Source organism: Schistocerca americana, chromosome 1 (genome assembly GCF_021461395.2).
Source record: "Schistocerca americana isolate TAMUIC-IGC-003095 chromosome 1, iqSchAmer2.1, whole genome shotgun sequence".
NCBI classification, from domain to species: domain Eukaryota; kingdom Metazoa; phylum Arthropoda; class Insecta; order Orthoptera; family Acrididae; genus Schistocerca; species Schistocerca americana.
This window is the reverse complement of record NC_060119.1, coordinates 258,845,709-258,868,401: the sequence shown is the minus strand read 5'-3', so window position 1 is coordinate 258,868,401 and position 22,693 is coordinate 258,845,709.

Genomic DNA, 22,693 nt, shown 5'->3' with positions numbered 1-22,693 from the left:
TAATGCAGTATATTTAGAAGATATCAAAAGACAAGAAAGAAATTAGAAAATTTAAGTATAGGACAAAGAAAACTAGAATATTTGGATAAATCACAATCTTTGAAGCAATAATACAAAATATTTTGAAGAAGAAACAAAATATAACAGAAAAGGAAGAAGAATTAAAAAAAATATTTTAAATGACTATGAATAAGTTATGCCTCAAGTGGAGTTTTTAAAATTTATGCCTTCGTGGTAAGGATAAAAACAAGTTTACATTTGTCAGCATAATGGGTCAAAAATTACAAAAAAAAACTTCACATATTGTTAAAGCCCCCAATAAAAATAAGTTTATAGAACTTAAGAAGCATAACAATCTTATTTAAAAAAACAAGGATTTATTTGTTTCTGTATAATAATTCTTCATTCCTCCCCATTACAGTCAGAGGAAGGTAATGACAACCACCTCCACTAGGACCTTGGTCGTGTGCGTCTCCCTCAATGTTCCCCTATGCTCTGTATAGGGGTATGGGGCTTCATCATCATCATAATTCTAGGCAAGAATAAGAAATTTTTTACTATCAGAAGGAAGAACCTTGTTTATAAATAAAAACAGCCAGATTATCTACTTTTAATGGAAATTCTTTCCCCAGAATAGCTTACTTAAAAATATGTCCATTGTTTGAAAACAAAAATGGTTTATTATATAAAGTACAAGGTAAAGAAACAATTGAAAACAAAGAAATGGGCCAAATGTTAGGAAATCCAATAACAAAAAATGTGAAAGAACAGAAGAAGATGAATTAGATTTAATTATATTTTTAAATTTTTAAATATACCAGATTTTTATTATTCTAATTATTGAATTGGAGTAGAAATGTATGGAGCTTAATAATGAGTTTATTTTACCAAACAGATATCTAACTTAATTGCTGATTGGGATTTTCAGTTAGATGAAGAAGGAACTGAAATATAAAAAAATGATTCACTGAATGCATTTTTTAAAAATTTTATTTTTTCCTATTAAATTTGGCTATCTTTAAATGGACAACACCAAACTGCTAAAACAATGTAGTAACTGAATGGATAAAAAATACTGAAGATTATGTAAACAATGTAATAAAGAATGTCAGATAATTAAAGTCACTTGTGAATGTGGTATAAATGTAATCAAGTCTTATTTCAAGAAATATGAAAAATCAGCTGTTCATAAAGAATTATGATTGCTTAAGAGGAAATAATTAGAAAAATTTTATGTAAAGAATAAAATATATAAAAACAATTTTATTTTCTTACAATCACTTTTATAGTAATGTACACTAAACTCATGAGAATGTATTAAAAATTTTTTCTTATGTCCACCTTTTACAAAAAATAATAAATTTATTTTCTTAAGTTTACCTTTTGTACAAAAAAAACATTTTTTATAATAAATGAACATGATAAGAATAGATACAGATTTTTCCTTATTTTCTAAACAATTTTATATAAAATAACCGTTCTTTGATGAAAAATAAGGAGTTAAACCTTATAAAATTGGACTGTAGTAGAAGATGAGTGTAGGTTCAGTGTAACTTTTTCCCAAGATAGTGAACGATTTGGCTCACAAACTGAGTCAAAAAGTGAGATAGCTTGGGAAATCGTAAGCCAGATTCTACACTTGTCTTCTCTTTATTTTAATTTTTTCTTTGACAGTGGACACATTTGAGACTATGTTATTAAAAATTTATAATCTGCAGAAAGTCAGTGCCAGTGCACTAATGCTGTCAATCATGAACTTCTGTCAGAAAAGTGGCCAAGTAGTATCGAATTTGAGACAGTTGTTCTGTAGGCTAAGGACAAGGCTCCATTATGGTTTCAACCATTAACTAATTTTAACCTTTTTTCTTGGAGTTAAAAGATATCACATGCTTGGCCCATGCCCTTCACAGGGTGAATGAATTCATAAGAACAAGTGCGACATCACAGATCAATTCATCTCAGTTCTGAGGCAGATTTAGTGAAGACTCAGATTCGTGTTGTTGCCTACAGGGAAATTACTAGTCTGCCTCTTCCAGATTTACCGGTCATTAATCTCTGGGATCTTGGATTGAGTGCGCTGTGTTGAGGGAGAAATTTGACGAGATTACTTTGTGGTTTCTTTGGATCCAGACTACACAGATGCAATTGCCAAGCCACAGTAACTGCTGTTACCAGAAAAAATACATAATTTGCAGACGAAATTGTTTAGTTACAAATAGCAGACTAGAGCTTTTAAACGATTTGAAGAATGCAGTCATAAATAGGGAAAACAATGGGTTATTCTTCCTTCCATGAGGGAAAAAGACTAATTTCTTCAAAAAAATTTAGAGATTACAAAAGCTTTATGTTTTTTTCTTCTTCTGATAAGTGATAATTTCAAATTCTTCTTTGTAATCCAAGAAATTGGCATAACATAATGAGACTTTTCTGAAATAGTTGACTCAATAAAAAATTTGTGACCCTTTTTTACCTTATTTTAGCAGCTTTTGCTTCCTTTTCCGATCAATTTGCTTCTAAATTCCTAAATTTTCCTATTGCGATTTATTATGCCGAGGGTAGCTGTAGCATAGACAAAGTTTGCCAACAACTTATATAACGCCAGCCATTGGCATTAGAGATGGCTACGGAATGCTGCAGCTTCCCTTATCTCTGAAGTAGGCCCAAAGTCTTCAACAGCCTAGCGGGATCGTGCTAGTGTCTTCTTGGAGATAGTAGATAAATCGCTGAGGGTCCCATGTAAGCGTTCAGTTATTAGGTGTGAATTAATGTGTTAGGACCAGCGTGGCAAAACCAAGATTAAAGGGTACAGCTCAGTTTATCAAATGATTCCTAAATGTACAAATGTTATGCCAACTGGACGGAACTAAAGGAAATGCGGCAAGGAACGTGCATACGCGACTTTATGTAGCAGTGCCATTTTGTGCTGTTGTTGACCGTAGTTCTCACAATCACAACACTAAAGGGACTGAAGTAGTGGTTATTGCTTGCCCTCACGCTATAAGTCTGCAAAACATTTCGCTGTTGAAATGGTGAAGAAAAAACGTATGAATGTTGCAAATAGTGGAATATATTCCAGTCATTTCAAAGAAACTGACTATGTTACACATTTGCGTTTGGAACTGCTAAATTTACCGTGAAAACGAGTGCTTAAGAACGATACATTTCAATAATGTAATTTGCCTTGTAGTAGTAATGTCAGTGATAGCACACCATATGCAACATATGGAACGAGAGAATGTTCCACAGAAAAAGAATAGAGACCTTAGAAAAGCATTCAGGATTGAAGGAGAATGCTGGTAAATGTACATTTACGTATCATGTTCTTTCTAATTATCCAGATAAAGCCAGTTCACATAATTCCGTAGCTCCATTACAAAGGAGAAATATTCGTGTGAAAAAATGAGCGTGAAACAACAAGCAAATAATAAAGATCTTCGAAGTCAGTTTTCGTCAAGGAACTACGTCTGCATGCAAAAAAAAGTAATAAAAATGCACTTGTGCTTCGTGTAATTAATCTAATACTGCGCAAAATACACTCAGATACAAAAAAGAAGCGCGTCAGTTTGGAACCGCGTGACCGCTACGGTCGCAGGTTCGAATCCTGCCTCGGGCATGGATGTGTGTGATGTCCTTAGGTTAGTTAGGTTTAAGTAGTTCTAAGTTCTAGGGGACTGATGACCTCAGTAGTTAAGTCCCATAGTGCTCAGAGCCATTTTTGAACAAAAAAGAAGACTCATCATGAAGAAATTATACGAATGGGATGGAAATCGATAGATGTTACGCAAGAGCACAGAGAAACAAACGATTACAACTGCACAAAAACTGGATGATTTGTTCAACAGAAAGTGTTTCACAAATTGAGCAAGTCAGTAAAGTGACGATCCACCTCTGGCCCTTACTCGAGCAGTTATTCGACTAGGCTTTGCTTGATAGAGTTGTTTGATGCCATCCTGTGGTTTCGCCCACACCCCTAGGTGATTGGAGGGTCCTGCCCATAATACTCCAAAAATTCTCAGTTGGAAAGAGATCCGGCCGCCTTGCTGGACAAGTCAGGGTTTGGTAAGCACGAAGACCAATTCTTGAAAACTACTCCATTCATTTATGAATGGTAATCGGATTGGCAAGAACTTTTCCCAGCATGAAAAACAAGTTTGGCCTGTGGTATGAAGCCTGTGGTTAATGACCCAGTGTGGGCGATGATTAATCGGCCACCTCTACCAGTAGGCACTTTCAAACCGCCGTTTCCTTTGGAGTCATGCCATATATACCTATTGGTGAGGTTCTGTGAAACCCAAGTTTCATCCAAGTTCACTACAAGTCTGTTGTCTTCAGCACACAAGAATTGCATTGTAGGCAAAAACTTCGCCCTTGCTGCTGCAATGTCTCTTCGTTCCATTAAGAATTTCCGTCCGTCATTATACTTCTTGAATCGGAATCCAAGGAAGTGCAGAAGATGAAGAATGGAGATCTCTGAGCCCAAGTAATTAATTGTTTCATGGAGGTCAGCCTGTATTTTTTAGCCGCTGGATACTCTCCTCTGTCCTAATATCCAAGTACAATTCTATGCACGAGCTCTTTGTTAAAATTGTCAAAGTCTTTGATTTCCGTTCACGTTCGTATCCCTTTCTTCGAGAATCGAAACACTCATTCATATCTGGAGATTATGCCAATGACACAGATTTGCTAATATGACCTACAGTAGACTTGGATACACCACATGCTTTATGAATTTGCGCAAAACTTAAGTTATTCCTCGCTTCTTCATTGTCGGCCAGATCAGTAAAAAACTTGGTTACATTCGATATGACAATTTTCGATTGTTTATGAATGTCTTTCTGCGCTTTACGCAAACCGACCGGAGGAGTACTACAAGTGGGCCATTGCTCCTGCATTGTCGTTCACTGCTGAACATACGTCAAAGCACATTTCTAAAGACAGTAAGACAATGAGATCAGACGTGAACACTCGACATAGCACGGTAACACTGAGCTTTCAGCTGCTCTGACCAACCGCACCGACATGGCAACAAAGCCGAGAGGCGAGCGAATCACAGCCCACAGCACCTGCTGGAGGCAGGCAGCGGCCGTGACCTTGAGGACTCTACTTTCGTGCCGGCCACTCTACTAGCAATCTGTTATAGCCACCGAACAATTCGACGGCAACTCTCCTTCGCTGCAGCCTGAAAAAGTTCTAAAATGCAGCGTAATAATTTGATATGTGGAATTAATGAAAAATGAAAGTGGAATGTTCATTTAAACATGGTTATTGTAATTAAATTAGTGTAACTATTTAACCAAAAGTTATAGACACGAGAGCGACTCTTACATTTTGTGAAACAGCCATCGAAAACAAACGAGAGAGAGAGAGAGAGGTCACAGCTCCTGCTTTTATACAATCAAAAAACAAATTACGGCGACTGCCTTCAACTTGCTTTACAGTTTTGATACATAAACGTTTCTCTGGAATATTCTTTACCGGAACGGCAAACAAATGCATTAATTAAATTAAATCGTGACCTTTTCTCCGTACTTTAAAGATTTATTTACACAGAGAAAATTAGTTCTTAATGTATTTTAGCCTTAATCAAGCGATTGGGGCATATTCCATTACTCATTAAAAAAACATTTAATTGCCCCCTTGAACACTTGTTTCTTATTTTTTCTTTAGAAATACAGAACAACGGTTCAACTGTGGTAAGGTTAGCATGCATTGTATTACAGAGGAGTAAATAAACATAATATTCCAACAGAATCATTAACAAAATACACTGTCCATTATTTGGCAGTTCTTTTAGAGAAAATGTTTGGTACCTACACTTTATACTTTACTGTCTTAGTGTACGTACCTGTTTCTTAAAGTTAAAAAAAGCAACATTTCACGGCCCCTATGTTATAGCGCTATTCCCGAGGCAGACTCTCTTCCTTAGTGACGTCACTGCGTAAGCCAATAGCAGCAGAACACTTACTGCTCAACCCTATTTTTCTACGGAGCTTCACCCCCTCGTACCTATTCACACCAGTTACAGCGCTCCAGAGCGATCCGTGCTCTTCTAAGGGAGGAGACAATGCTTCCTACATACAACAACTGAGAAAATGCTGGACTTTCACCTGCTAACGAGACAGACGAGTCGACAAGCTCGGCGCTGGCGAGAAGACCTGATCGATATGGAGCGGATGAAGATGAGGGGTGAAGGGAGGCGGTGGATGAGGGGGAAAGAGCGGAATGATGGGGATTGATCGCTGCTCTCTCCCCTCTGGCGACGCGCTTTTGGATTTTGCGGTAAAGCTATTAGCCTTGGCTTCCTGCGAGATTAGGTCACTTGCAGCGTCAGTTACTGATGGCTGAACGGTGGCTGTAATTTGGCTAACTCTCTACTCTGCTGTCCCGATGCGGCGAGTGTGAGTCTGACTATAGCGGCGTATTCTATCGGTGTGCCGAATAGTATGGCGCAGTCTGCTAATCGAATTCCTGCCCACCGAAACTACTCGTAGGAATTTGGAAATCCATTACATGTGGTTCGGTAACACACCGTACCACATCTAATGGATTTCCAAATCCCTGTGGCCAGCCCCATAATACGGTTGCAATACCTTGTTGTCGAAGTCTCATCTCCTACAGACTGAGTCAGACAGCAATTTTTATTTGTAATTTCGGCATTAAAGGCACGTATGCGCACTCAACTATTGAGGGGCTGTTTTTACAGAACCAGTTGGTCATCCTACCTGCTGTAGTGGAACACTACTTTCTGTCTGTTCCTTGTATGGTTACGATTGTATGACGTCCCATGGCTCACATTATGAGAACATAAATTATTAAACATTTTCCGCGATATTAAACAATTATATTTGTCATATGTAAAAGAAAATCTCCTGAAAGTCAAGGAATAATGCGATTATAAAGAAAAACTATCATCTGTATCATAAGTAGTATTATTATCTTTGTTCTTTTTGGTATCAGGTGAAACAAAAAGAGTTAGACTCTCTGTTGCTTTGTCTTGTTCTAATAGGACGCTATAGTGCGCAATCTACATAATAAAGCGTGTACATGTTTTATTATTTGAGCAGTGAGCTCCAATATATGTCTAAAGTATTTCTGTTGTTAATTTTAACTGTAACCTGCACCACATATCCTGTTTGCTTGTCCCATAACTTTTAAAAGAATTTCAGACGCCGCGCCGGCAGCAAGCTGAACATCGTTGGACAGCGAGAATTGGCCGCCATTAAGTGGAAATTTCAAATTATCGTAATTATTATCCCGTTCTTTCCACAGGCGCCATTGGAGATCGGAGATATTATTTCTTTCATTTATGATCTACAGCAAACATACTTTTAAAGTATTTAACGGTTTATTCAGAGAATTTATGTTACGTACAATAGGACACAGACTTGGCCTGCACTAAGACGAAATTAAATCACACGTAGGTCCTTACGTATTGAAAATAGTGAAATACTGTTTTGTGTGTGTATATAGCCTATAACGAGGGGGGGGGGGGGGTTGTTTGGGAAAGGAGACCAGACAGCGAGGTCATCGGTCTCATCGGATTAGGGAAGGACGGGGAAGGAAGTCAGCCGTGCCCTTTCAAAGGAACCATCCCGGCATTTGGATGGAGCGATTTAGGGAAATCAAGGAAAACCTAAATCAGGATGGCCGGATGCGGGATTGAACCGTCGTTCTCCCGAATGCGATTCCAGTGTCTAACCACTGCGCCACCTCGCTCGGTAGCCTATAACGATTAACTGTTTTTGAATACGGATTCGTGTAAGTAACTTCAATAGTTATGCAGGATCCCACGTTACATTTTTGCGTCAGCAAAATCTAAGAACGATTCGTGCCTCCACATATCTTTGCAGTGAAACCATAATAAAATAAAATAAAGTAATAAAACACCACATTCCATTCAACAACACACACATTAATAGGTTATATATCACAACTGCAGTATTACATGGAGAACATCGTGTCTAGTAGTACCCTAGAGATGCCGAAACTGAAGTGCAATACCTGTAAGCTGCATCCATTAACAGAACATTGAACATGTGATTCGGATAAAATTAATCACAGCTTCACAGCACACGTATTCGATACCGAAATTTTTTGTCATCGGTCCACTTTAAGCAAAGAATAATAATACAATTCAAAAATTCAATATGAAACATAAATATGATTTACACTATTCTTTAGCGGAACTAACTGTGTCACAGGAATAAGTGAAATACTCAGCTTCAAAAATGTTTGAAGATCTCCGCAAGAAAATAAAATGCTTGACAGACATCGGGAATGTTTTAAATGCTGATTAAAGATGCAGCTCCTTCTGTACCGTAGAGAAATTCTTGAACAGATGTAAGTAGCTAATTACATTTTGTAAGTAGCTAGCTTACAGGAACTTAAAAACTTCACTGTGCACGTTAGTACAAGTTGCAGTATTTTCAATTGACACGTTCCACACCATATCATTCATTTTGAATATGATTATTGGGACGTTTAGCTAACTAATTAACATACGGAGTAGTAGCGCCAGATCTGTTCTCAATAAGGAAAGCTCTTTGCCTGATCGGAAACAACACAGAAAACAGTTATAACTAAGCGCGATGGTAGGTTTCGAGGACTGTCGTCAGTACAAAAACTTATCAATTTGTTCTACGAATTCATTGTTGGTTTATATAAATTCTTTACTGTTGATTATGTATTATTTTACTCTCATAATTTATTTTCAGTCCTACATTCAAACTTGCACTATTATGTTCTTCTATTGGTTTTCGAAGTTTTATTAAAAAATAGAGTCTCATTGATATATATATTATTCAATGTGCAACGAACTCCCGATTATCAGAGTGCAGATTATTCGGTTTGTAGATTATTCGTGCATAGTTCGGGGATTATTTAAAATCTAAGACGAAACTTCAAGTATTCTCTTTTAATCTGAACGAATATTTTTACTTGCAATTCGTTGTAATACATTTCACTCATGTTTTAGTACCAGAAGACGATGTGGGCCCCAATCTCGCTGTCGGAGATCCCTTCAGTTGTTTTCCATTTCATCTTTAGGTAAATGGTGTGACTCTACCCTTATAACATATCCGCGATGGGCATCCTATCTATTTGTTTTCCTAGCCCTTTCCATAGGAAGTAAAGATCGATAGTAAAAGAAAGTGATATAGGTTTTCTTTTGGCGCGACTTGCTTCACATTTCTTGCCCTGTGGTGGTACAAAATTAAAGTATATTTTAAAACATCACCAGGAGAAATGCATTGTTGATAACTTTTTTTAACTGTATACAGATCTCACTAATAGCTTCTAAAATGGATCATTGACACTGCTGTTTCTGGAATTACTGACAGTTGACATGTGGTAGGAGGATGACAGATAAGCTAAAGCGTGTTGTTCCAGTGATTGATAAGAGTTTAGAAGTTGTAGCTAAGTTGGAAAAGATCGAATTTTCAGCTAAACTTTATCAGACTTGTGATACAGGTATACGAACGTTGAGGGACATGAAGAAAAGCCATTAAATTTTGCAGCCGAAGTTGACAGCCAACCCGAATCGTCACAGCTTAAGTGGCTGGAAACTTCAACTTCCATGAGCCTACGAGGGCGTGCTTAGAAGTAACGCCTCTGAATTTTTATATGAAAACTCTTAAGGCTTTTACATTTTTATTATTCATGTCTACATATTTACCTCTCAACACAGTCACCATGGCAACGAACAAGTTTCTCCCAACGAGAGACCAATTTGTTGATACCACCAATGCAGACCTAAGGCGGCCAAGAATTCTGCTCACCACTTGTGCCCTGGGCCACATGCTTAGCACTTAGTGAGACTACACATTTCCCCCACTCCTGCACCATGCTGTATAAACGGAAATAGGGAGAAGGGGGGGGGGGGGTGGTAAAGGGCGAACGCGCCGTATTTTAATGACAATGCAATGGTGCTGCATACGACATGGTTTCTTATTTCTCAACAACATAGTTCACAAACTAAACAATTTTTCGGTATTACTTAATAATTTTTGGCACGCTCAAGACATAATTTTTATCTGGTACGAACTGTCGGCTTACAGACAGATACAGATCATTTTACACATTTTCGCACTCCAGTTCCCACGTAATAGTGGCTTATTTTGTTTCGCAATCGGAAGAAAGCCTTTCACACACATTCTGATAGAAATATTTCATTACGTTAGCAAACTTAGTATGGAGGCGGAGAAAATCGCCTGGGGAAAACAATGTAGACATCCTGGACAGTTTTAAAGTAAAAGGATTTTAACTAATGAAAAGCTGCTCCAGGTGCTTTTTATTAGAACTTGATTAAGTTCACACAACAGGATAATCGGACGTTGTTTCGCTACAGCATAACTTTTAGATGCACTTGATAATGGCTGAATATAAAGACCGTAAAAGGTCGTGTGAATTTAATTAAGTTCTAAAAAAACTAACTGGAGCGGCTTTTCATTAATTGTACATCAGTTACGGAATCAGCAGCGTCATCCATACATGTAGAAAGTAATAACAGTAAAATAATTTTCCTTAAAACGGGAGTTACATTGCAGATTAATTACATATGCACATGCACATGCACAGGAGCACTTTCAACTGAAGCGGCAAACGGTCTCGAAAACAGTTCGAAAAGAGAGTTCAGATTGACAGATTGACATTGTCTTCAAAAACTTTTAGAAAAGTATCCTTATAATTCTTTCAAGACAACAACGAACTCTTCTTTAACGCCAGTTAGATTAGGGAAATGGACGGTGTTTTTTGGTCATAATTTGTCCCTTTCACATTGTAATTTTCTTTGTAAATGCACCCCTATTAGACGAGAAATAAGTTGTTTCTCAATTTGTAGTGTCTTAATGTGAGCAATGAGTAGTAAAGTCAATTAAACTGCAAGGTCTGTAATCCATTTCGGATGATCTAAATTTTGTTCCTGCACTCTTTTTTTTCCTTCATAAATTCAAAAATTAAATCGAAAAATCGTTCCAGGAATGCCCTTGGCTTAATAAACGTAATTTGCGGTATTACATACAGCTGTTAGCTAGGCAACTGAGGCTGGGACCAAGTGCCAATATTCCATGAATATAGGTCATATAGACCATCTGCCTTGATCAAACACAATAGTCTTCCTTAACACATATACATGTTTTAGTAAAGTTTCGCCATCCTCACTGCGGTCACTTTATTTTCTGTTTTATAAAAGGAGAATATTTTAAATAGTAGGGATTACCGTAATTATGTTCACAATATTTTAACGACTTATATTCCTTAACATCACGTACTAATGCCCAGGAAATCGTCTGTCAACTATACTGCAGCTGATATTTTGATATATCCGGTAACTTGCAACAAATTAGGATTTCTATGTATTGTATTACATTCTTATAATGAACGATTAGGCATAAAATACAAATACTGATGCTTTTCGTGCTTTCTCGGTGTTAAATTAAATGACTACTGTCAACACTGATTTGTCAATATCTTTTAACTATTGTTTGCTAGGTCAATGTAAAAATATTGTGAGGACATATTACCTGTGACGGGGTTTCTAAATTGGTGAGTGTGGTGGTGGGGGTATATGTAATGTGTTTATACAGCGTGTTTCCGGAAGAGCGTGCAAAAATGTAACAGGACATAGAGAATGCTCCACTGAACAATTTGAGACAGGTAACCTGGGGTAGGGGAAGCCAGCTGAAGATATGGCAGTAAACGTTTCTACCGCATTGTCTATCATTGCTGTTTTCCACGTTATTTACAACTAACAAGCGTACAAGTTTACACATATAGTGCTGTTTATTTACACGTACATTCTTTATTTCCAGCAAGGGAACAAGGAGGACGAGCCTGATTACTCGGAAGGCATGATGCAGATTCTATTTACTTTACTTGTCCATAAGGTGGCTCTGTTGCATCACATTTACGTTGTCCTATGACAGAACGTGCTATGCCTAATCAGTGACAGACCCGTTCATTACTCAGTGCTATTTAGAGACGTACAGCACAATACGATGGAGCAGTGCACTTTGTGTAGGGGGAAGTAGGCTGCAATGCTCTCGCTGCTGAAATGCTGTACGGGAATCGATTTCCTAACAATCAACGTCCATCACGACGAGGGTTTATTTCTCTCGATCGACGAATGCGGGAGGCTGATTCATGGAAAGTAGAAACGAGGGACCTGGCAAACGAGGATCACTCGCGTATCCGGTTTTAAAGAGGAAGCCTCAGAGGTCAACCGACCTCTTGATTATTTTCTATAGGGATGTCTAAAGTCACTTGTGAATGATACCGCAGTGGATACGGAGATGGAATTAGTTGCCAGAAATGTAGCTGTCTGTGACGTGATTCGGAACAAACCAGCGATATTTGTCAGGGTGTGTCAGAATCTTGTTAACCTACGTCATGCTTGCAATGAGATTGTGGCCGTGAGTTTCTGCACATTTTGTAAGATACAGTACATTAATTGTCTCAATGATGGTATTTCTAGTTAACTGTAACTAATGTAATAAAAAAGGACACAGTAATGTGATTTTATTCCTATTATCTTCATAAGCTAGTTCCCCCGACCCCAGGTTCCCTACCTCAATTTTTTCAGTGGAGCATCCTCTACATCCTGTTAAATTTTTGCACTCTCTTACGGAAACACCTTGTAACGAAACATGGCAACGCGGAAACAATCTTTAAACATATTACATTAACCAATTAAACAATAGTTAAAGAATAATTAACAGTTCAGTATTGACAGAATGTAACATATAAACAACTGTATTAACGTAATCTGATATCAAAAACGTGGATAAAAAAAACACCCATATTGCCACAGTAGGCTTCACATTTAATGTATGTAATACACTACAGAGAACCCTGACAAACCGCAAATCACAGACTATGCCAAAATATCAGCTTGACTGCAGACGAAAGACAGTTACGTGAACATCAGTATGTACTATTAAAGTACAAAGTGTTTCACAATGCTTTGATGACTTCAACAAAAAAAACAAGATGCAGTGACTGTGAGACCGCCTTTTAGTATTGGGAAGCGTCAAGTTTCATCCTATATACAGGGTAGTAATCGTGTCGTACTGGTCGAAGCAACATAGTGCATTCGCGGTGGAATGTTATTTTCGCTACGGCGAATCTTTGGTATGCGCGCAGCCTTTCAGGATTCAGCCACCATATCCAGTTCCTGCTAGTGGAACAGTATTGAACTGGGTAAGAAACTTCGACGCTACTGCCATTGCATCGTATAGAAAGTCGACTGGCTCTCGGAAAACCGTCCGAACTCCCGAGAACATCGAACGTGTGCGTAGCAGTTTACAGGCAAACCTTGGTTCCAACAAGACGGCGGGCCATGCCATACATCCAACAAGCTCTCCGTGAAGCGTTTGGTAACTGCATAATTTCCAAACGCGATACTGTCAAATGTTTGCATCGCTCGCCTGATTTAATCGTGTCAGACTAGTACCTGCGGAGTTATTTGAAGATGAGAATGTACTCCGACCGGCAGAGAAGCGTGCAACAGTTAAAAGACCGGATTCACGATCAAATTTACACAATTCCTCCAGCAATTACTGGCTCAAACATCTCAAGTATTGTGTAGCCTCTGATAGTCATCAATTGTCCGATGCAATATTACATAAGTGAACGTGGATAAATTTTGAACCTTGTGTAACATGTTCAACCTTGTTTCACGATGGGTTTGTGTGTTAATCGTATTTGAAATTGTCAGAACATCGCAAACCTAGCTGAATATAATTGGTCAAAATGTTATGAATACAATGACCATAATCCCAGAAGCGTATACATCGTCATGCAAAATTTTCGTTGTTATTCTGCGGAAAATAAGGTTAATCAGCTGATGATGGTAACACTTGACCGAAAAGGTACCACTGCATATATCACTTTATTGAAATGGACCTCATTTCATTATCCTTGTTTTGCTTTCTTTGACGTTCATCTGACAAACTCATTTGGAGAGGCTCTGGGTTCCAATAGTCTGCTAAGCGTCTTGCTGTCTCTGTCACAACTACAGTGTCACTGGTACCAGAACACATTCTTTCTTTTTGTTCCCTTAATTTTAATTCTTTTTACAAAATTATCTTAGATTTCTTTACTGCCGGCTAATGTACAGCTTTAGCAACACGGTTAATAGGCTTCAACCCTGTCTCACCTTCGTCAACTACTGTTTCCTTACCATTCCATTCGACACGTGTAACTACTGTATGATTTCTGTGCAAGTTGTGGGTAATTATTCGCTCCCTGTATTTTACCTCTGATAAATTCGGAATTTCAAATAGGGTGTTGCAGTCATCAGCATCAAAGAACTTTTGGAAACCCACATATTTCGGCATACATGAAAATATATAAGACAGACATGTGGCAGTACTTTCTCTTAAAAATCAGCTTAATTCACACATTTTTAGATAATTAGCAATACGAACGAACATAAAACGACACGAGGAACACAGCGTCATCTAATGTGCTACCTTACATCTACAGGTAGCTGGTACCTTAGCACGAAAATGAACTTTTAAATCGGGTTGTTCTGACGATGTGCGCACAAGTAAGATCAGAAAAAGATCAGAAAAAACTATCGAGAGATTATTCAATGGAATGTAGCTTACATTCTTACTAAAAGTCAATATTTTGTCAAGACAGCACTAATTTTAAAAAAAATTGTTTACATGGTGCACACGAAAAATAATTAATGCTTTCATGACCGTTTTGTGACTAATTCACATTGACTGAAATTTCATATTTTGAGGGATAGTAAGTTTCTGAGCACATACCTATATCTTTACTTCCTGCATGGACTGATACAGTTATTTAAAAAAAACTATATGAAAGTGCCTTAAACCATGATATGAAGTAAGCTAAATTATTTTTGTGTCTCAGATTTGGTGTGAATTAGCCATCCCTCCAAAAACGGTGATTAAAATCTGGTTCTGTCAGTATATTCCGCGACGTTTTGGCATTATTTCGTAAGAGAAAACGTAAAACAAAAACCTTCGACTATAAATTGACATCTGTTTGCCGAATTTTATGTAATGTGTTTTGCGGTAAAAGAAGCAGGAAATTACGTCCATTCTTATGAAATGCATCTTACTCAACAGACGTATCTTATACATCAGAATCAAGTATTATTATGAGCATATTTAGATCCGAAAGACACTTGATAGACAGGAACAATCAATTAGTTGTAGATTGTGTGCTTGCTAACGATCTTTGAGTACAGAAAGCAGTGTATCTATGAGACTTGTATCACAAAATCCATGAAGTCAGTATCTTTGAGATCCACTTTGCGACTTGTTGTTTCTCTCATTGTGTCTAAACCCGCATAATCCTGCTGAAATTCAGAAGCAAGCAGAGTTGCAGTTCGTCGCTGCAATACAAGAGCCCGCAGGTGCTGCGAGATCGTCACCGGACAACGACCGCAACAGCACAAACACACACCACTCTGCCACAGATAGTGTGGTCACAGGCTGAACAACATCGGATGGTAGGAGGGAGGCAACGACGGCGACCGACAGCCTGTTTGTGCGATGAATGAGTACGTGTGCACGCATGACGTATACGCTCGCGGCGCTCATAAAGGGGACATCACACAATGGCGACCTCGATAATGTGGCGCTGTGTTCACGGCAACACAGTCTAACATATACAGGCAAAACACTGTCTGCTGTGGGAGGGAGACAGACTCACACTAGCGCTCCAAGAGTTAAGAAAACTTCATCTCGTAACGTTATATACGATGACAATAGTGTATCTTTTCCAAATGTTAAGGTCAAATTGAGAGATGATCGTAAAAGAAACCTAAACAGAGCTAAAACTCATGAATCAAATTACGTATGGTACAAAGAATTGAATAAAACTGCAGCTTAGGCTGCTGAAACCAAGAGAATGAGAACACATTAAAAATGTTAGGGGTATGTAATACCAAAAATTGGTTGTTTCATGAAATCTTGCAATTAGACACCAGTTTGCAAAAATGGATTTTCGTATTTTGTGTCGAAGCTTACACGGTACAGTACATTCACTTAACTGTAAAGACTGTTGTGAACTTTGTTGCAGTATATTGATTACATTACAGTTTACTTAATACCAATGATTCTGAAACAATTAGTCTATACATTAAAAATTTCCAAATAAAACTATTAAACGAAAAGCAACATTCGATAGACATAGTATCTCCAATATTGGGCGCCTTAGTAAAAGCATAACAACTTTAACGTAGAGCGAACTGCAGAAATTATTTTTGGCATCAAAGAAAATTGTGTTTTCAGAAAACTGATACATAGTGAAAGGAGTATTCCTTAAAGTGATCATAGACTGATATTATACTATGCACATGTAAGATATGATCACAGTAACAAATGAGCAAAATGGAATTAGAAAAATACAAATACGGTCTCATTTCAGTGGCAGGCTGTCGTTGCGTGGTAGTAGTTGACAAGTCCAGAATATATTGCAGAGAAAAATAATATCAATAACCAATGCCAGTATAAGAGCAAAAGTTCTGTAAATATCAGCGTTCACGTTACTTGACTCGAAGAGGCTGGTTGGACTAGTGGACAGGGTGACTACATCCGTATGTCAAACACAACGTAATAGAAAAGTTTGTGTTGAAAAATTAATTTATAATATTCCACAGAATTATTTCTTTTTAAGGAGGAGGATGCATAGAAGATTTGTTTTCATGTCTAATTACAGATCTACAGTTTTGCCACCCTCGGGATACTTAGCAAAGCTGGAAATGATTACTGAGCGATGTTGTTTTTCTTATCATTGCTCTAGAGAACTATAGTATAAACTGATAGGCATACCAAAACCTGCATTCACCTGTTGCTACATGGAATTGTTCTACTTCCTGGCCATTTAATGCGCTACTATCGCTGTTAGTAACAAAAAGCAGATAATAGTGTCACGAATCTACACAAACCCTACACCAAATATGAGGTCTTAGACGACAAGAGAGATAGCGCAAGACATCAGTCTAAGAAACCCAATATCTTGATCAGCTGATGGGTAAATAACAGATGGCTTACGAAATATACTTAATCATTTTTTGTTGTAATGGTTTTCAGTCAGAATTTCTTTTTATTTTAATAGTGAATCATTTTTCTATATTTAGTTACATTGAAAAATTAATTGCACAGAAGAAAACACAAAATTTTTGTTAACACGTTTGTCGCAACAAAGAAAGATACCCTCGGCGAATGCAAAATTTTTGAAGCCAGCGCTGAGCCAAGCAAAGGAAGGTTCATGTGCAACTTCTGCGTCAGAATGTCACATGGCCGGAAGAGCTGATGCAGCAAATTGTACAGCACACAACAAAGGGCACTACTACACATCACTTGAGCAAGGTCTCTGGATCTCCATTTCAGCACCATGACGTCACTGTGAAGGGAGAATAACGTCATTCTGCCAAAAAGTGGAGGAACGACCATAAATCTTGTACAAGAACGCTTCTCAGAAGTTAATGAGTTGAAAGTCTGAAACAAATGGCTGAAGCACTGCAGCATGATGAAGAATGCTGTAAGGCACACGATGTCAGGCGATATTCGGAAATCCTCAGCAAGAGATAGCATCATTGCCCCTGAGAGACATGCTATAAATACTTGTGCTTCTGTGCCCTGCCTCTATTCAGTTGCGATGAGCCAGTTCCGAGACAGGACCTGCGATACACTGGCTACCTCACGCGAGATGACTACTACCTTCGAGACGGCAGCCAGTGCAACCTGCTCGACTCACATCTGCTGATGTGAAGACGCGGTGCCTTCTATCAGATGCTCACTGGGAGGAACCTGATAGTACTTCGCACACTGTCAAATTCTAACTGTTCCAGGGAGACGCGCTAGATGCTACTGCCCTCCTCCCCCTTCCCTCCTCCCATCCCCCCCCCCCCTCCAGCTTTCCAGCTTTCATCTGTGACTGGACGCAAGCGCCAACCGCTTTCCTCTGGTGGAAAGGCCAAGAAATAACTCTGCACAGCCACCGCTATCCTGTAAAGAGCCGCCAAGAACTTACTGGTGCCCTGTCTTCAACGTCCACGAGCCTACCTCAGTGAACTGTGTCGTCGCGCTGCTGGGTGTCACTACGGTATGGGCAACGCCTGCCACCAGCTGGTCCGGCTACCCTGCACAGCACCGCTTCTGCTGTGTTAGCCGCCTGAACCTTGCCTCCACGCTCGAGACTTCAAGGTGGATGCATGCATCAGTGCAATTCAACGCGGTGTGTCATTTCTGCTGCCACAGCCACTGCTGCGGAGAAGACGATTCAGTTGTAGAACAAAACAATAAATGTGTAAATCGCAAATTATGTGTCATTAGTGCCTCTGGGACCCTGAGAGGCCCTCACCACTGCAGTCCGCACTTCCCCACCATGCACTCCGCCCTGACAGCTGAGTGCTCAGCCTGTCATACCAAGGGGCCCCGGGGTCGATTCCCGGCTGGGTCGGAGATTTCCTCTGCCCAGGGACTGGGTGCTGTGTAACATCTATGGTCATCAGTCCCCTAGAACTTAGAACTACTTAAACCTAACTAACCTAAGGACAGCACACAACACCCAGTCATCACGAGGCAGAGAAAATCCCTGACCCCGCCGGGAATCGAACCCGGGAACCCGGGCGTGGGAAGCGAGAACGCTACCGCAAGACCACGAGCTGCGGACACCTTATCCCCATCGACACGCAAGTCGCCGAAGTGGCGTCACCTAAACAGACGCACCAGGCGACCTATCTACCATACGGGAGGCCCTAGCCACACGACATTTCATTTCATCATCCTGCATCCCACCGGCCCCTCACATTTTTCGAGATAAAGTTAAGGAATAAACATGAAGCTAAGGAATACTATAGTTATTAAATAAAGGCAGTATTTAACAATATTTGTATACGTGTAAACGTTATGAAACTGTTTTAATAAACTTTCTTATATATTGATCTTGTAAAAACCACAAATGCATATTTATTAAAATCATCCACTGTCTTTTTTCTGACCCTCATTCAAACTTAATAATTTTCTTATATATAATCATCAGTACAGGTAACAGTGTTCTTATTGATCAAGTACAAAGAAATATCCAACTCCTGTCTTGAGTAAGAATTCTTTACAGCGAATGGCAATGCAAAGTTCTGCAATAAACATTTTTCGCCAGAGTGTATTGACACTGAGGTGTATGGTTTCAAATGAAAAGTTAATTCACTTCTCCTCCGTGTGTGATTCACATGGGGTCACTGAGAATTTAGAGAAATACTTTAGAAGTACTATCTACATTGGACAGTGAAGTTTAAGATACTCTTTATCTGTGCTTTTATAGATATAAGTGTGGAGTGAATTCTTACGTTCAAGATTCAACCTGTTTAATCTATCGTTTTACTCATTGTAAAATTACGTTTAGCTGAAGTTTGGTTTAGTTTGTAAAAAAGTCCATGAGGAACACTAGGACTAATTTTCAGTGTATTATTAGTAAGGATACTGAGAAGAAAAATTCAGTAGTAGAATCTGGTTATACACTTGTAGGTATTAACCGTAAAATTTTGGTACTTGGCGTTGAAAACCGCACGGATTCATGCAGTTCCTCACTTACAAAAGTTAATGAATGACAAAAGATATTTAGGCGGCAAAATGTAAAAATTTTTTGACTCTCTATGACAGCTTTCTTTAAATGGCGTTTTCAATGTACTCTCCTCCTCGTCTGATTATGGTTTTAGTATTTATACTGAACATACATTTCAATCAGCTGACTGTTGTATAGGAGTTGCAGCTGTGGAGGGTAATTTTCTTCACTGCAGTATTTTCAGCCAAAATTTATTGATTATAACGAACTATTGTGCTGCTAGTGATCGCACGGCAACATTTGTGAAAGGAAGTAACATCTTTCACAGACTACGTTATGTACGATTTATATATACATTGCCTGAAAAAAAATTAGTACATCTCGAAAGGCGACTTCCATTTTCATAAGATGATTGCTTATGCCACCTGGGGGATCCTAAATGCACTGATAATGGTTTCAGCGTCGCCTGCCAGCACGTATCGTATTGGCATAGCTACCGGAGCGCCATCTATATCTATCCTTTGATAGGGAATACTCAGTCAGAAGGCTCAGTGTGGTGCAAACGTGTGAAGCAAGCAGGCGATCATGCCACGAAAACGCAGTTGCGCTTCCTAAAGCCAAGTAATCCAATTTGAAAGGCGGTGGTTCTTTCGGGGAATTCTTGGACGCACTTCGTCAGTTGTGCAACGATGTTGGTGCCAGTTGTCAAGTGAGCATTATAACACCCGTAGACGAGGTTCTGGACGTTCACCTAGCACTCATGCCCACACCCCTCTAGCCCGTCTTCCACTCACACCACAGCATCGACGCGCGCGGCTCGATTAGTGCCATCAGAGGATCACCTTGAGGATGGAATAACCCGCTGTAGACTTCAGCGATGAAATCAGATTTTCCCTCACGCAAGTGATGTCGTCTGCGCGTATAACGTGAGAGCTATGTCGTAGAGTGCATTCGTCCGAGACACACTGCCGTACCCGAGGCCTTTATAAGGTCTACGATCCGACAGGGTACAACTCTCGTTCGTCTTTGGTAATTCTGGAGGGGACGCTAACCAGTGCCCGGTGCAGAATGTCGTTAGATCATTTCTTTTGCCGTTTTTGCAACAGTGAGGTGATGCGTTATTCCGACAGAATAATGCTCGCCCCACACTGTCCGTGAAATTGAACGTGCTCTGCAAGAGGTGCAGCACTTCCATGGCCAGCACGATCTCTGGACTTATCTCCAATCAAGCGCCTGTGAGTTACGCGAGACTGCAGAATTATGCGAAGTGACTCGTGCAGCTCGTCAGTCAACAATACTCACAGAAGTACGTGACAGGTCGAGTATGAGTGGCATAACGTATCCCTGTACGATCGAATACATTCCAGTCTGCGACTGCATTGCCACCTGCAGGCTACACCCCGTATTAATATGGGTGTTTCAGCAAGGGTCGGTACCTGGTACCTCAGAACAGCTTGTGCTGTTGATCTGTAAATGTAATTATTTCATGTACTCCATACGTACTGCGCAACAATAAGTAAATCCAATTATTTCATGTACTCCTTATGTACTGCGTAACAACATACACTGAGTGACTTAGAAACCTCTAAAAGGATGTAAAGGGTATACTAATTTTCTTTCTATCTGTGTATTTATTTGTGCATAAATATTCCAGATACATCGGTCTTATAAAACAATACGCGAATATTTTCTTCTGTTTCTGACCACCTTACGAACTCTGTAACTTTTCGTTACGTTAACAACAATGAACACTTTTACAATTAACACGGTACCGTACGAAAGTAATGTTTTGATCCTTGTCTTGAAAAGGAAAACGGCCATGCAAGCTTCACATCAAAGAGTTTTCGCCTGGATATTTCGTCAATGAATCCTCTGGTGTCACATAAAAACTGAAGTCAGACGACATTCCGCATGTTTTTAATTTTCCTCCACATCTGGCAGCTAATGAAATATATATAAATGCATCATTTGAGAGAAATACGTAAGAAATGATTATCTTTATCTGATGGTTAATTGTAAGATGAACTGCACAGTAAACATACGTTTATCGATGTAAATATAAACATAGCCAGTGTGCACAAGTATTGTATTTGTGCACGAAGATAAATTCCACCTGAAACTACATTCAACTGAAGTCTGATTTAGTATGTGACTGTTATATTTGTTAAAACTATTTTTCCTTTATTTCACAGTCACTTTCATGTTTAGGCGTTAAGGTCTTCAACGCTGTCAAAATGTGAGCTTCAGGTCTGAAAAACCTCCTATTTTATATAGGAAATATAAAATAATTTAGAATCATAAAGCAACAAAATTTAACTACAAAGTGGAGAATAGTAGTTTTAGGCTCGTTAATGGGAATTGTCAGTGAAGTACTCTTAGCACTCCACTCAACGAAATTGCTTGCGCTAAATGTACGCCAGGGCCACAGTGATCCACAGTCCACAGCTGATTTTGGAAGTAAGACACGTTTTAAAAAGTCTAACTCCGACGTTCTGGGAAAGATATGGAAGGAAATCGTTTTAATTTAAAAAGTGACAAAGAGACTGAGTCAGTACTGCGTATTCGTTTCCAAAACCATTCGTTACTTCCATATGCTTGACACTTCTTAGCACTGTACTGATGGCAAATCTCGCACAACGTTGAATACGGGCATGTGGAACACCTCTTCCGCTGTGAAGTGGCGATCGCTTCAAATGATGACATAGGATTGTTTTCAACAAGTAGTTTCTGAAAAACTTAAGAAGTTTTTGATGCTTTCACACCTAATATTACTGTTGTCTTCTTCATGAGTGGTCTATGGTAAGAAAGTAAGAGTTCTATAGGGATTTGTAGATGTGAATTGCAATTAAGATTGGCCTCTCATTAAAGTGAACCACAGCTGAACAGGCCACTGGCTACGTAACTGATCAAAAATATCACTTCCTGCCTTATTGACACAGCGGTTTTCTAAAACAAATTGTCAACGTGCCACATTATTTCCGATGAATTCGCACTGCAGTAGTTCTGTGTCGGAAGTCACTCTGACCACATTACGCAGATCTTGGCCATGAGCTGTGCCATTCCACTGTGATATAATCACTTAATTTAAACTCCACATTTGTGCTGCGATGACGAATAAGGGAAGAACGTGCAGCAGAGCACCGTCTGTTTTGGA